This window comes from Spea bombifrons, chromosome 3 (genome assembly GCF_027358695.1).
Source record: "Spea bombifrons isolate aSpeBom1 chromosome 3, aSpeBom1.2.pri, whole genome shotgun sequence".
NCBI classification, from domain to species: domain Eukaryota; kingdom Metazoa; phylum Chordata; class Amphibia; order Anura; family Pelobatidae; genus Spea; species Spea bombifrons.
In genome coordinates this window covers 60,287,121-60,294,483 of record NC_071089.1, presented here as the reverse complement: position 1 = coordinate 60,294,483, position 7,363 = coordinate 60,287,121, and positions in this window count along the sequence as shown.

The window sequence follows — 7,363 nt, the reverse complement described above, 5'->3', positions numbered from 1 at the left end:
TAATAGACAGTAACAGAGTGTAAGAGAGTGTAAGAGGCAGTAGCAGAGTATAATAGACAGTAACAGAGTGTAAGAGAGTGTTATAGACAGTAGCAGAGTTTAAGAGACAGTAACAGAGTGTAAGAGACAGTAACAGAGTGAAAGAGACAGTAGCAGAGTGAAAGAAACAGTAGTAAAGTGTAGTAGAGTGTAGTAGAGTGTAAGAGAGTGTCACATGGCATACACCGTCCTCTAGGATCACATAGACCCGAATGATCTCAGGATACTGTGAACGTCTTTGGGGATCTCTTCGCGTAGACATCGTAAACCTGTGTAAGAGACAGTAGCAGAGAGTAAGAGATGGTAACAGAGTATATGAGACAGTAGCAGAGTGTAAGACAGTGTAACAGAGTATAGGAGACAGTAACAGAGTGTAAGAGACAGTAACAGAGTGTAAGAGAATGTAAGAGACAGTAACAGAGTGTAAGAGATAGTAACAGAGTGTAAGAGGGTGTAAGAGACAGTAGCAGAGTGTAGGAGAGTGTAAGAGACAGTAACAGAGTGTAAGAGACAGTAACAGAGTGTAAGAGGGTGTAAGAGACAGTAGCAGAGTGTAGGAGAGTGTAAGAGAGTGTAAGAGACAGTAACAGAGTGTAAGAGACAGTAACAGAGTATATGAGACAGCAGCAGAGTGTAAGAGAGTGTAACAGAGTATAGGAGACAGTAACAGAGTATAGGAGACAGTAACAGAGTGTAAGAGACAGTAACAGAGTGTACGAGACAGTAACAGAGTGTAAGATACAGTAACAGTGTATGACAGTGTAGTAGAGTGTAAGAGACAGTAACAGAGCGTAAGAGATAGTAGCAGAGTGTAAGAGACAGTAGCAGAGTGAAAGAGACAGTAACAGAGTGTAAGAGACAGTAGCAGAGTGTAAGATACAGTAACAGAGTGTAAGAGACAGTAGCAGAGTGTAAGAGAGTGTAAGAGACAGCAACAGTGTGTAAGAGGGTGTAACAGCGTGTAAGAGAGTGTAACAGCGTGTAAGAGAGTGTAACAGAGTGTAAGAGAGTGTAAGAGACAGTAACAGAGTGTAAGAGAATGTAAGAGACAGTAACAGAGTGTAAGAGAGTGTAATAGAGTGTAAGAGACAGTAACAGAGTGTAAGAGGGTGTAAGAGACAGTAGCAGAGTGTAGGAGAGTGTAAGAGAGTGTAAGAGAGAGTAACAGAGTGTAAGAGAGTGTAACAGAGTGTAAGAGACAGTAACAGAGTGTACGAGAGTGTAGTAGAGTGTAAGAGACAGTAAGAGAGCGTAAGAGACAGAAGCAGAGTGTAAGAGACAGAAGCAGAGTGAAACAGAGAGTAGCAGAGTGTAAGAGACAGTAGCAGAGTGTAAGAGACAGTAGCAGATTGTGAGAGAGTGTAAGAGACAGTAACAGAGTGTAAGAGAGTGTAACAGAGTGTAAGAGACAGTAACAGAGTGTAAGAGGGTGTAAGAGACAGTAGCAGAGTGTAGGAGAGTGTAAGAGAGTGTAAGAGAGTGTAAGAGACAGTAACAGAGTGTAAGAGACAGTAACAGAGTACATGAGACAGCAGCAGAGTGTAAGAGAGTGTAACAGAGTATAGGAGACAGTAACAGAGTATAGGAGACAGTAACAGAGTGTAAGAGATAGTAGCAGAGTGTAAGAGAGTGTAAGAGACAGTAGCAGAGTGAAAGAGACAGTAGCAGAGTGTAAGAGACAGTAGCAGAGTGTAAGAGACAGTAACAGAGTGTAAGAGACAGTAGCAGAGTGTAAGAGAGTGTAAGAGACAGTAACAGTGTGTAAGAGGGTGTAACAGCGTGTAAGAGAGTGTAACAGCGTGTAAGAGAGTGTAACAGAGTGTAAGAGGGTGTAAGAGACAGTAGCAGAGTGTAAGAGAGTGTAAGAGAGTGTAAGAGACAATAACAGAGTGTAAGAGAGTGTAACAGAGTGTAAGAGACAGTAACAGAGTGTACGAGACAGTAACAGAGTGTAAGAGACAGTAACAGAGTGTACGAGATTGTAGTAGAGTGTAAGAGACAGTAACAGAGCGTAAGAGACGGTAGCAGAGTGTAAGAGACAGAAGCAGAGTGAAAGAGACAGTAGCAGAGTGTAAGAGACAGTAGCAGAGTGTAAGAGAGTGTAAGAGACAGTAACAGAATGTAGGAGAGTGTAAGAGACAGTAACAGAGTGTAAGAGACAGCAGCAGAGTGTAAGAGAGTGTAACATAGTGTAATAGAGTGTAAGAGACAGTATAAGAGTGTAATGGACAGTAACAGAGTGTAAGAGAGTGTTATAGACAGTAGCAGAGTGTAAGAGACAATAGCAGAGTGTAAGAGACAGTAGCAGAGTGTAAGAGACAATAGCAGAGTGTAAAAGACAGTAGCAGAGTGTAATAGACTGTTGCAGAGTGTAACAGAGCGTAAGAGAGTGTAAGAGACAGTAGCAGAGTGTAATAGACAGAAAGAGAGTGTTATAGACAGTAGCAGAGTGTAAGAGACAATAGCAGAGTGTAAAAGACAGTAGCAGAGTGTAATAGACTGTTGCAGAGTGTAACAGAGCGTAAGAGAGTGTAAGAGACAGTAGCAGAGTGTAATAGACAGAAAGAGAGTGTTATAGACAGTAGCAGAGTGTAATAGACTGTGGCAGAGTGTAACAGAGTGTAAAATAGTGTAAGAGACAGTAGCACAGTGTAATAGACAGTAACAGAGTGTAAGAGAGTGTTATAGACAGTAGCAGAGTTTAAGAGACAGTAACAGAGTGTAAGAGACAGTAACAGAGTGAAAGAGACAGTAGCAGAGTGAAAGAAACAGTAGTAGTAGAGTGTAGTAGAGTGTAAGAGAGTGTCACATGGCATATACCGTCCTCTAGGATCACATAGTCCCGAATGATCTCAGTATACTGTGAACGTCTTTGGGGATCTCTTCGCGTAGACATCGTAAACCTGTGTAAGAGACAGTAGCAGAGAGTAAGAGACGGTAACAGAGTATATGAGACAGTAGCAGAGTGTAAGAGAGTGTAACAGAGTATAGGAGACAGTAACAGAGTGTAAGAGAATGTAAGAGACAGTAACAAAGTGTAAGAGAGTGTAACAGAGTGTAAGAGACAGTAACAGAGTGTAAGAGGGTGTAAGAGACAGTAGGAGACAGTAACAGAGTGTAAGAGACAGTAACAGAGTGTAGGAGAGTGTAAGAAACAGTAACAGAGTGTAAGAGACAGTGACAGAGTGTAAGAGACAGCAGCAGAGTGTAAGAGAGTGTAACATAGTGTAAGAGAGTGTAAGAGACAGTAGCAGAGTGTAATAGACAGTGACAGAGTGTAAGAGAGTGTAAGAGACAGTAGCAGAGTGTAATAGACAGTAACAGAGTGTAAGAGAGTGTTATAGACAGTAGCAGAGTTTAAGAGACAGTAACAGAGTGTAAGAGACAGTAACAGAGTGTAAGAGGGTGTAAGAGACAGTAGCAGAGTGTAAGAGACAGTAACAGAGTGTAAGAGACAGTAACAGAGTGTAAGAGACAGCAGCAGAGTGCAAGAGAGTGTAACATAGTGTAAGAGAGTGTAAGAGACAGTAGCAGAGTGTAATAGACAGTAACAGAGTGTAAGAGACAGCAACAGAGTGTAAGAGACAGCAGCAGAGTGTAAGAGAGTGTAAGAGACAGTAATATAGTGTAATAGAGTGTAACAGAGTGTAAGAGACAGTAACAGAGTGTACGAGACAGTAACAGAGTGTAAGAGACAGTAACAGAGTGTACGAGAGTGTAGTAGAGTGTAAGAGACAGTAACAAAGCGTAAGAGACAGTAGCAGAGTGTAAGAGACAGAAGCAGAGTGAAACAGAGAGTAGCAGAGTGTAAGAGACAGTAGCAGAGTGTAAGAGACAGTAGCAGATTGTAAGAGAGTGTAAGAGACAGTAACAGAGTGTAAGAGACAGTAACAGAGTGTAAGAGACAGCAGCAGAGTGTAAGAGACAGCAGCAGAGTGTAAGAGAGTGTAAGAGACAGTAGCAGAGTGTAATAGACAGTAACAGAGTGTAAGAGAGTGTAACAGAGTATAGGAGACAGTAATAGAGTATAGGAGACAGTAACAGAGTGTAAGAGAATGTAAGAGACAGTAACAGAGTGTAAGAGAGTATAACAGAGTGTAAGAGACAGTAACAGAGTGTAAGAGGGTGTAAGAGACAGTAACAGAGTGTAAGAGACAGTAACAGAGTATATGAGACAGCAGCAGAGTGTAAGAGAGTGTAACAGAGTATAGGAGACAGTAACAGAGTATAGGAGACAGTAACAGAGTGTAAGAGAGTGTAACAGAGTGTAAGAGACAGTAACAGAGTGTACGAGAGTGTAGTAGAGTGTAAGAGACAGTAAGAGAGCGTAAGAGACAGAAGCAGAATGAAACAGAGAGTAGCAGAGTGTAAGAGACAGTAGCAGAGTGTAAGAGAGTGTAAGAGACAGCAACAGAGTGTAAGAGAGTGTAACAGCATGTAAGAGACAGTAACAGAGTGTAAGAGAGTGTAAGAGACAGTAACAGAGTGTAGGAGAGTGTAAGAGACAGTAACAGAGTGTAAGAGACAGTAACAGAGTGTAAGAGACAGCAGCAGAGTGTAAGAGAGTGTAACATAGTGTAAGAGAGTGTAAGAGACAGTAGCAGAGTGTAATAGACAGTAACAGAGTGTAAGAGAGTGTAAGAGACAGTAGCAGAGTGTAATAGACAGTAACAGAGTGTAAGAGAGTGTTCTAGACAGTAGCAGAGTTTAAGAGACAGTAACAGAGTGTAAGAGACAGTAACAGAGTGTAAGAGGGTGTAAGAGACAGTAGCAGAGTGTAGGAGAGTGTAAGAGAGTGTAAGAGAGTGTAAGAGACAGTAACATAGTGTAAGAGACAGTAACAGAGTGTAAGAGACAGCAGCAGAGTGTAAGAGAGTGTAAGAGACAGTAACAGAGTGTAAGAGAGTATAAAAGAGTGTAAGAGACAGTAACAGAGTGTACGAGACAGTAACAGAGTGTAAGAGACAGTAACAGAGTGTACGAGAGTGTAGTAGAGTGTAAGAGACAGTAACAGAGCGTAAGAGACAGTAGCAGAGTGTAAGAGACAGAAGCAGAGTGAAACACAGAGTAGCAGAGTGTAAGAGACAGTAGAAGAGTGTAAGAGACAGTAGCAGATTGTAAGAGAGTGTAAGAGACAGTAACAGAGTGTAAGAGAGTGTAACAGCGTGTAAGAGAGTGTAACAGAGTGTAAGAGAGTGTAAGAGACAGTAACAGAGTGGAAGAGACAGTAACAGAGTGTAAGAGACAGCAGCAGAGTGTAAGAGAGTGTAACATAGTGTAAGAGAGTGTAAGAGACAGTAGCAGAGTGTAATAGACAGTAACAGAGTGTAAGAGAGTGTAAGAGACAGTAGCAGAGTGTAATAGACAGTAACAGAGTGTAAGAGAGTGTTATAGACAGTAGCAGAGTTTAAGAGACAGTAACAGAGTGTAAGAGACAGTAACAGAGTGTAATAAGGTGTAAGTGACAGTAGCAGAGTGTAGGAGAGTGTAAGAGAGTGTAAGAGAGTGTAAGAGACAGTAACAGAGTGTAAGAGACAGTAACAGAGTGTAAGAGACAGCAGCAGAGTGTAAGAGAGTGAAAGAGACAGTAACAGAGTGTAAGAGAGTGTAACAGAGTGTAAGAGACAGTAACAGAGTGTAAGAGACAGTAACAGAGTGTACGAGAGTGTAGTAGAGTGTAAGAGACAGTAACAGAGCGTAAGAGACAGTAGCAGAGTGTAAGAGACAGAAGCAGAGTGAAACAGAGAGTAGCAGAGTGTAAGAGGCAGTAGCAGAGTGTAAGAGACAGTAGCAGATTGTAAGAGAGTGTAAGAGAGTGTAACAGCGTGTAAGAGAGTGTAACAGGGTGTAAGAGAGTGTAAGAGACAGTAACAGAGTGTAAGAGACAGCAGCAGAGTGTAAGAGAGTGTAACATAGTGTAAGAGAGTGTAAGAGACAGTAGCAGAGTGTAATAGACAGTAACAGAGTGTAAGAGAGTGTAAGAGACAGTAGCAGAGTGTAATAAACAGTAACAGAGTGTAAGAGAGTGTTATAAACAGTAGCAGAGTTTAAGAGACAGTAACAGAGTGTAAGAGACAGTAACAGAGTGTAAGAGACAGTAACAGAGTGAAAGAGACAGTAGCAGAGTGAAAGAAACAGTAGTAGAGTGTAGTAGAGTGTAAGAGAGTGTCACATGGCATATACCGTCCTCTAGGATCACATAGTCCCGAATGATCTCAGTATACTGTGAACGTCTTTGGGGATCTCTTCGCGTAGACATCGTAAACCTGTGTAAGAGACAGTAGCAGAGAGTAAGAGACGGTAACAGAGTATATGAGATAGTAGCAGAGTGTAAGAGAGTGTAACAGAGTATAGGAGACAGTAACAGAGTATAGGAGACAGTAACAGAGTGTAAGAGAATGTAAGAGACAGTAACAGAGTGTAAGAGAGTGTAACAGAGTGTAAGAGACAGTAACAGAGTGTAAGAGGGTGTAAGAGACAGTAGCAGAGTGTAGGAGAGTGTAAGAGAGTGTAAGAGACAGTAACAGAGTGTAAGAGACAGTAACAGAGTATATGAGACAACAGCAGAGTGTAAGAGAGTGTAACAGAGTATAGGAGACAGTAACAGAGTGTAAGAGACAGTAACAGAGTGTACGAGACAGTAACAGAGTGTAAGATACAGTAACAGAGTGTATGACAGTGTAGTAGAGTGTAAGAAACAGTAACAGAGCGTAAGAGATAGTAGCAGAGTGTAAGAGACAGTAGCAGAGTGAAAGAGACAGTAACAGAGTGTAAGAGACAGTAGCAGAGTGTAAGATACAGTAACAGCGTGTAAGAGACAGTAGCAGAGTGTAAGAGAGTGTAAGAGACAGTAACAGTGTGTAAGAGGGTATAACAGCGTGTAAGAGAGTGTAACAGCGTGTAAGAGAGTGTAATAGAGTGTAAGAGAGTGTAAGAGACAGTAACAGAGTGTAAGAGGGTGTAACAGACAGTAACAGAGTGTAAGAGGGTGTAAGAGACAGTAGCAGAGTGTAGGAGAGTGTAAGAGAGTGTAAGAGACAGTAACAGAGTGTAAGAGAGTGTAACAGAGTGTAAGAGACAGTAACAGAGTGTACGAGAGTGTAGTAGAGTGTAAGAGACAGTAAGAGAGTGTAAGAGACAGAAGCAGAGTGAAACAGAGAGTAGCAGAGTGTAAGAGACAGTAGCAGAGTGTAAGAGACAGTAGCAGAGTGTAAGAGAGTGTAAGAGACAGTAACAGAGTGTAAGAGACAGTAACAGAGTGTACGAGACAGTAACAGAGTGTAAGAGACAGTAACAGAGCGTAAGAGACAGTAGCAGAGTTTAG